Source organism: Aythya ferina (genome assembly GCF_964211825.1).
Source record: "Aythya ferina genome assembly, chromosome: 1".
Taxonomy (NCBI): Eukaryota; Metazoa; Chordata; class Aves; order Anseriformes; family Anatidae; genus Aythya; species Aythya ferina.
Genome location: NC_140296.1, coordinates 203095528 through 203103988, shown reverse-complemented (window position 1 = coordinate 203103988; position 8461 = coordinate 203095528). Strand labels below are relative to the sequence as shown.

Sequence of the window (8461 nt, the reverse complement as noted above, 5' to 3'; positions counted from 1 at the left end):
AGTTCACATCCCATATTCACCACAGCAGCCATCCTCTCAGATACAAGTGGCTGATATAAGCTGTCTTGATGGCGATTATGGATAAACAGGCACCTCCCATGCCTTGATCCCAAGGACTTTCAGATATTTCTCATACAGCAGGAATTTCATGTCAGAGCTGTGTGTCATTGCCTAGAAGAACAGTCTAGACAACAATCTTAAGTGATCTTCCCAACTTCTCCTGGCTGATTCTCAGTAAGAGTCCCCCAGTGTCTCTGCATTGCCTTTATGGTGAGTTTTTGTCTTGGGATGGACCCAGCTCCACCGTACCCTTGTTGTAATCCCTTGTGGTGCATCTGTGAGTCCAAGATTGCCAAACAGGGTGAGTGGCAAGAAGAAAATCCAAAGCTATTTCAGTTCCATCATGATGAATGAGTTCCTTTTTTTTACTGTTTCTTATGCTTCAATGTTTTTATCCCTGTTTAATTCTTCATCGAGAGATAATTTATGTCTAATTTCCAGAATTTGAGTCAGCTCTGGATTTCTCTAATATCAGTTCTTCCCTGTGTTAACTTGCAAACATCTGTGATTGCAAACAGATGTCTTCTGGCCTTTGGAAATCCCTGGGCATTCGGGGCTCTGCGTTTCAGTTGTAACATCCAGTAGTGAAGAGGCCAAAGGACGAGAACATATGTTCCACGTCGGCTTTAAACTAGCAGATCTCCTGCGACATCAGCAGCCTCTTATTAGGACAAGGGTGAAAAGACCTACTTAATTATGTAGAAACACCATTTGGGGTGAATCTGAAAACAAAACAGAACACCAACCAACTGACCAAAAAAATAAATTTTAATTCAAGAATAAAACCTTATTGAATGTTATGCAATAACTGACCAATTCTCCCCCCAGCCAGAAAGTTTTGGGACCCCACCTTGAGCTAAGCCAAAAGCTAAGATCTGTGGGAACAGATGGCCAAAGTCACTTTGCTTGGGCAGAGTTCTCCTTGATAAAAGCTAGGTTTCCAGCCTGTAGAGCTGCTATTCTGGTGAGATGAATAAAAATAAGTAGGTCAGTTAAAGCTCCATTTTCAACAACATAACTGCATGTGTCACAGGGCAATGGCTGTAAAACATCACCCTTTGCTGTGTAACATTGTCAGAAAATCTTTTGAAGTATAGGTTTGGCCTAAGACATATATATATTGACTGGGGATCTGTAAAGCACTTGGACAAACATGAATTTTCTATCACTTTTTGTTGTGGTTAAAAGAACTACGCTGTGTTATGAAAAGCATAGTTAGGATTTTCCTCCTCAGGACTTTATGGAAAAGATTGCCTTGCAAATACTACTTGAAAACCCTGCAGAAAAAACAGTACGCATATTTCCATGGGTGTGTATGTGCATGGTCACTTAATCATATTTCTGAATGACCCCTTCAGACAATGAACGCAGATTTACCTACAGACACCCTTCAGATTCTAAGACCCACATGTCAGATCAGTCCCTAAACAGAAATAATCTTTGCTTGGCTACCTCTGGGAGCAAACACCAGAAAATTAAAGCCTATTTATCACCAATTGGCAGAGTCCAATTTGCAGAGCTGTTTGCTGGGAAGCTGTGAGTGTGGGTACAGAATCGCTTACCCTTTGCATGGTTGTCTTCAAGCAAAGTAGTCTAGGTAGGACATTAGGAAAGCAACACTACATCTTCCTTGTTCAAAGAACAAATGAATAAATAAATAAAAAAGAAACTCCCCTTAGGACCACCTTCTCACATTGCAAAATAAACATTTCAGTTCCTTTAGGGAAAGGCTTTTCTTTGAGGTTTTTTTCCCCTCTTCTTTAACAAAGAAGGGAAAGATGCCGTTTGCCTCGAGGTTATACCCATCCCTTCTGGCCTTGGACAATACAGCTATTCCTGGAAGCCACGTACAGCTCCAGGTACTATACGACCAAGGCTCCCTCCTATGTGTAGAGGAGGTCACCACCCTTATTCCAAAAGCCTTGCCATTTCCCACACTGAGAGAGATTGTGGCCATCTAATATTAGGCACTTCATTGTAGCAGGGAATGAAAAGCTGCTGGAGGAAGAGGAAGCAGATGAGATGCACAGATATACAAGCTGGAGCAACAATATGAGCAGAAGTTACAAAGCAGTTAAAGTCCTGTTTTTCAGAGGCTTATACCTGGCAAAATGCATCTGGGGAGTCTGCAAGGCAATCAGACAGCTGCTGGAAGAGGACAGATAGGGATTTCTAACCCTCCCCCCCAAAAAAAGAGCAGGGCAAAGGCTGTGGTTCTTCTCAACTAGACGTAGCTGTTCAGGAGTGAGTTGTCCAAATCCAGAGATGGGAACTGTTGGAGAGCAGTTCGTCTCACTATTCCAGACAGTGGTATTAAAAGGAGGTGAATCTCCTTTAGAAACTTTTGCTTCCCTCTGTGGGCTCTGGAGGGAGCTCGGACAGCTGAGACTGATGGACTAACTTCGGGCAGCTATAGCTGAGTGAGATTAATCTCACCCCCCTTGTACCGGGGTTTGGGTGGGAGATGAGTACCTAATGGTTTTGGACATCAAAAAACAGACCAAAGGCACTGCAGCCTCCTTAGGAGCAACATGTGGATGTGCTGAACTTATGGCAATCATCCTTTTTTTGTTATAACTGCCACCACCTTAGCTCTCACTTTTTTTATTACATTGTTTTCAGCTTTGCTTTGTCACCAAATTTTTCAGCAGAATCAACACTTTTTTATCATGATATATGCTCGGGGATAATACTCTTTCTGAGGAGATATTGCTCTTCCTTTATCTATTTTTATGTTTCACATTTAACTTTATCTATATAGATGCTATCTACCTCCCTTCAGGGATGCTCTTTTGTTGTTTCAACTCCCTTAACGAGAATCAGGGGTTGATTTGATTCCATCAGTCAAATGCAGCTACCTGAGGATGATGCCTCTAATTTAAGGCAGAGATTCAGGCTCCCTCTGTAGTCAGTGGAGAGAGATGGTTGCTTACAGAAGGCAATTCAGCTTATATCTGACCCCAGTTAGATGGTCTGCTTGGTGGGAGTGCTCCTTTCTCCTGCTGCAACTCTCAGCTGATTGTCCACGATCCTACCTTTTATACAGGTAAGGTTAGTTGAAATTCATCTTACCCATAATATTTGTGCATTGTTAGTCCAAATACAGGTGCCCTATTTCCTGAATATTAATTTTTGTCTTGGAGCAGTGTCCAGCTTACATCTTTGTTCCATTTTTCAATTCACTTCACACTAATAGAGCATCTTTGGCCAAAGAAAGGACACAGCTTGGGCTGATGCTTGCTTTCATACCACCTGTAGTCCTTAAGGCTGGTTGCTGAAAGCTCCGTGGTTGGTGGACTGTAGGATTTCCCTGCAGCATTTCCACCTCCCTTGCTTCCTCACCTCCTCGGTAGCATTAGTTTTTTTTGTCTTAAGCTACTGCTACACTGCTTTCCAGCCAAAACCATTGACTTCCCTGGCTATTTTCTGTAGCCCAGAGGTTGGACTCAATGATCTTGAGGTCTCTTCCAACCTAGAAATTCTGTGATTCTGTGAAATTATGATCATTTTTTCTAACTTTAAATTCAGATATTTTCACAAGCTCCTTCTGAGAATGCCTAGATTTTACTTATTATTATTATTATTTTCTGTGTGTGTGTGTGCCCATTCTCCTTTACGGCTGGCCTCAAGTGAGGGATTGCACGAACCCTCTGAAACTATACCTTTACATCAGAAAACACCATTTCTTCACGCTTTTCCCAAACCTTCTCCCTAGTTTGGTATTCACTGATGCACGCGACATCTTTCCTAAATGTCATTCCTTGCAGGAATGCAAAAACCTGCAGCACAGTTTGATATTCAGCCCCAGCATCTGAAAGAGCCACTTCCATTTAAAGTCTTGAGAAGCAACATCAAATGCAATGCCTCGTGTGAGCACTACAGTGCCTGTAACAGAGCTTCAGGTCTGGAGTGGGCACTGCATTTACAAGCAACCAGCTCAATAAATAAATAAAAGACTAATAAATTAAAGTGGAAAAAAAAAAAAAAAAAAAATCAGGGAAATACAGGAGTTTGTAGGCTCTACCACAAAGACGCTTGCCCTGGGGTAAATAACAATTTCTGCTTCTATTTCTGCTCACCACATGGTGTGTTTCCAGCATGATCTCAGTCAGGGTTCCAAGTTTGTGTATGGGGGTATCATTAATAAAAAGTAGGCAGTGCTGTGACTTGGCTCTGCTCCCTAGAGAAAATCCCTCAATCTTTTAAGCAATTATCCTGACTGCAACCCCCAGGGTTTTGCCAGTCTATCCCCCTAACACTTCAATTTCTCACTGGTCTCCCTGCCAGGTGGTGATGGCTCTGGGACCAGCCTGACCTCCATCAGCAATGCACATGATACAGAGGGTCTCCCCAAAGGCAGGGGGCGAGGAATTGCCACCCAAAGAGGCCTCTCAGTGACCAGAGGAAGCCCAAATGGGTAGCACAGATTACACAAGGATTATCTTGGACTAGATTCCACTTCTGGATGGCCAAAGATAGGTCACCATTACTTTCCAGCTTGTTCCTGTGGCACAATGCTCAGAAGTAAAAATGGCTCTAGCTTTAATCAAGACACTGCTTTTTTGTTTGTTTGTTTGTTTGTTTCTATTATTATTATTTTTCACTTTATACAGATGGCAAACCATGGGCACAGAATAGCACAGCAGTACAGTGCAGAAATATCCAGGATGCTGTCTAGGTACATCTCAGTACCAGCAGCAGTGACAAGCTAAGCAGAGGGTCAAGAGGAAGGTTTTCCCTCACCCGTGTTGTATATCCATATATAATAAAAGAAATCAAAGCTTTAAAATCTAATCTGCCATGAACTCTGGGAAGTATTCCAGGCAGTTATAGAAAACAAAAGCAGGGCTGTAGGATGGGATGAATTTGTACAAATATCTCTAGTGGCTGCCGTCTTGTCTCTACCCCTTTTTCTCTTGCTAAAGATAGAAATGCAACAAAAAACACTGACTGCTCTGGAACACAGCTTCTCTGGGCAGCTGCCATGCATTTCACAAAGCCTTACATCCACACACACTGCAGGCTTTGGGAATCAGAGAAAGAATTAGAGCCTGGCTTGTGAGCTGTGCTTATCCAGCTGAGCACTGGGGTTCCCTTTAAACAGCTTAGAGCAGAGTTTGTGTATCTTTATGCTTTAGTAGTTCTGCATGAAGAGCAGGCGTATGTTGGCTGTTGTGGCATGGGTCCACTGTTTGGGTACTAAAATGTGAGAGCACATCTCCGAAAAATTGACTCATTCAGCTGAGACTGCTTTGTAGCAGAGCTCATATGAGGATGTGCTTTACAGATCCAATCTATAGCCAGCTGGAGCCAGTAAAAACATTCCTCCTGAATTTAGAAAACATGGGTCTAACCTAAACAACATCATCACTGTGTCTACTGCTTGGTAAAATCACTGGGTCTCATAATGGTTGAAGAATACTAACGTCAGAGTGTGTGTTTTAGAGCCAGATTATGGTTACCTCCAGATTATTGCTACTACCAGATTTCAGGTAACCTGTCACAGGAGAAACGGGCAATTCCCTCCTTGGTATTTTCCTTTTGTTTCTTGCTTAAACAGAAGAAGTCAGTAGGCAGGGATTGAACCCAAATACCCAGTTAAGACATCAGCACGTGGTCCTCCAGGAGATCTGTCTCAGGCTAACCCCTTCTTCTGCCTTCTGCCACATTTGCTTCCTACAGTGCAAAACAAATGTTTGTTGGTTAGGTGGTGGACTGGGCTGGGACACACACTGGGAGTTAAGGTCCTGAGAAATTTAACACAAGCCTCATTGCTTTTGTTCCTCCCACCCGCTTCATTTCCAGTATGATCATTACAGACTCTCCTTGTGCTTCTCTTACATCTACCAGGAGTGTGTCTGTCTCCATACGTGAGTTTTATCCTGAAGAAAGGGGGTGGATGTTTCTCATCAGACACCAGGTAGGAAAGTAACAAACAGCACTTTGAAGACAGTTCACGTTTGGTTTGGTTTTGTGTTTGTCTTTGTTTGTTTGTTTTTGTTTTTTGTTATTATTATTATTATTATCATTATAATTCTTCTTACTATTGTTATTGTTATTATTTTATTTATTATTTTTTTCAGCAATCCCTTGGAAGAAACACTGCAAAATAGCACAGAGGTAGATTTTAATGAGCCAGTCAGGCTTCTTCCTGAATTATAAGAAAGCTTATTTGCTGCAGTATCCATTGCATCATTTTCATGACCACCCTGCTTCCTGCACACTCAGGTGCTCTTCTGGAAGGAAACAGTCACATCAATCCAAAGAGCGAAATTTAGCCAAAGGATTGAGTCCTCTTCAGAAAGCTTTTCTGTACCTGTGCACTTGCACCACGCTTCAAAATGCTCCTCACCACTACTTCTGCAGCTGAGATTGCACCGTAGAAGTGAAACAGAGTCCTCTGGCAGGTTATTAACTTAAAGTTAGATAGAATTTGCCACTTTAGAAATATCCCATGAGAGGTAGCTGAGGTCTCTTCTCAAGATGACAGTCTGCAGCTTCAACTGAAATAATATCACTGCTGCAGCTGTAAAAAATGCATTAAAGGAAGTCAAAACTGTCTTAGCAATAACATTTATAAAACATCAAGGGTGGCTTGTGAAGGAACCTGTGGTTTTCAAGTGCTAATTGAAGAAAGGCTTGGGAGCAGTGAATATTCACCAGGTCTTGGCAAATTAGCATTTTATTTCAAGGCTCTTGATGAGCGATACAACCCAGGGGAAAATAATCAAGGTCTTCTCTGGTTCATGCTACATGAATTTTGTGAATATTTAGCATTTAATCAGTTGGGTAGGTCCCCATTTCCTAAGTGATCTTTTCTCATAAATTGTTACCCAGAAAGTCAGATCCCAGCAAAAGATCTAAAAGGCCTCATCCATACCCACTTCTGTGGCCCTCTTTCCCCCGGGGAGATCTCAGACCTGTCAGAGAGACAGAAGAGCTGCAAAGAATAAAAACATATCTGATTTTTTTTTTTTTTTTTTTCTTGTCTGAGCAGGAGTCTGATCCTCTCAAGTGAAGGGTGTGAGACACGCGGACAGGCGAGCAATGTGATGCTTTCCTCCAGCAGCTTACAGCACCTCCTAACCATCCTTGCTCCTGGAAAAGGCTTCCTGATGCAAACCTAAATCCACTCTGTTGCAATTCAGACCCAGGGCACCCTGCCCAGGCCATAAATTCTAGTCTCCTCTCAAGCTTGAAGGAACTTGGATCTGTCCATCTCATTCTTACACAAGATGGATCTAAGCCATCAGTCCACACGTGGTGTGCTCCCAAAGCTCAGCACCGTGCCAGGTGGCACAAAGAGCAGACTGAAATTGTACTGCAACTTTTCTTTAACCGTTTGGGAAGGAAGTTTTATCTTCAAGGAATAAATGTATCAGAAAAGCAGATTTTGAGCCTTCTGATAACTTCTATTCTTATCTAAATAGCCACAAACCTGGCAATCATCTGACCTCTATAAACACCGTGTTTGAGGTGCAGACATCTGATATGCTTATGCAGGTGCTTGTACTCCAGTTAGGCAATCCCTGCTTGGCTGTCTCCTCTCCCTTGTTAGGATATAGGTATAAGTATTGCTATAGGATACCTCCATTTCAGTGGCAAAGTTGATCTGAGATATCCCAGCTCTATGGTTCACCACCTTCATCAGTTGTGCCAGATTAAGCTTTTTAGGAGTTTCCCTATACACAGCAAAGTGATCTGAGTTAAAGGTGCACCACATCATCTTGGCAATTACTTGCAGGGCTCCCAATATAATGTGCAAATATTGTAGTAAAGCCAGTCATTAAAACTAGGGTTTCAGTCCACTCTCACGATTATCATGATTAATCATTAACTCATTCTCCCATCAGGCTGGAACCCTACAAACAGTGGGTGAATGGGTGAGTCCAGGAAAAATTCTGCCCTCCAGGGCACCAGTAGTGCAGAAAGGGGATTTCTCAGCTGCTGAGCTCTTTGCAGGACTCAGGAGCAGGGTCTGACCTCCAATTGCTTGCACTGGTGAAGATGAGCTGCCCTGCCATCACTTCAATCTTCAGCCAGAGATAGTGTAGGACCACTGTAGGGATGCAGGGTGGTGTAGGATTGTCATCCCTGTAGGGATGTCGGGTGATGCAGGATGCAGGGAGGGTCCACCGTGATGTAAGACATCATTTCTGTAGGGATGGTAGCACCTGGGGAGGTCCCTCTGTGATGGTGTAGGACCTTCCGTGTTTGTATCGTAGCACAGGAGAAGGGATGGCCATGTAGTGAGATGTGTTCAAAGGGACTGATTTGCCCCAAAACAGCTGAGGGCATGCAAACACACTACACAAACAATACCACAGGCCCTGTAAGGTGTGAAGCTGTTCCCTTTTCACTCCATGCCAGGCACTGAACCTCTCATAATAACACAGCTCAA

General features: G+C 42.9%; 1 long non-coding RNA gene across 1 annotated transcript; it reads left to right on the top strand.

Moving 5' to 3' along the window:
* Window positions 1-2960: 2960 nt before the first annotated feature.
* LOC311424733 lies at window positions 2961-7449 on the top strand. The gene is made up of 3 exons (XR_014686172.1): window positions 2961-3106; window positions 5911-5980; window positions 7058-7449. It is a non-coding gene; the product is annotated as an uncharacterized lncRNA (long non-coding RNA).
* The last annotated feature ends 1012 nt before the right edge of the window (window positions 7450-8461 follow it).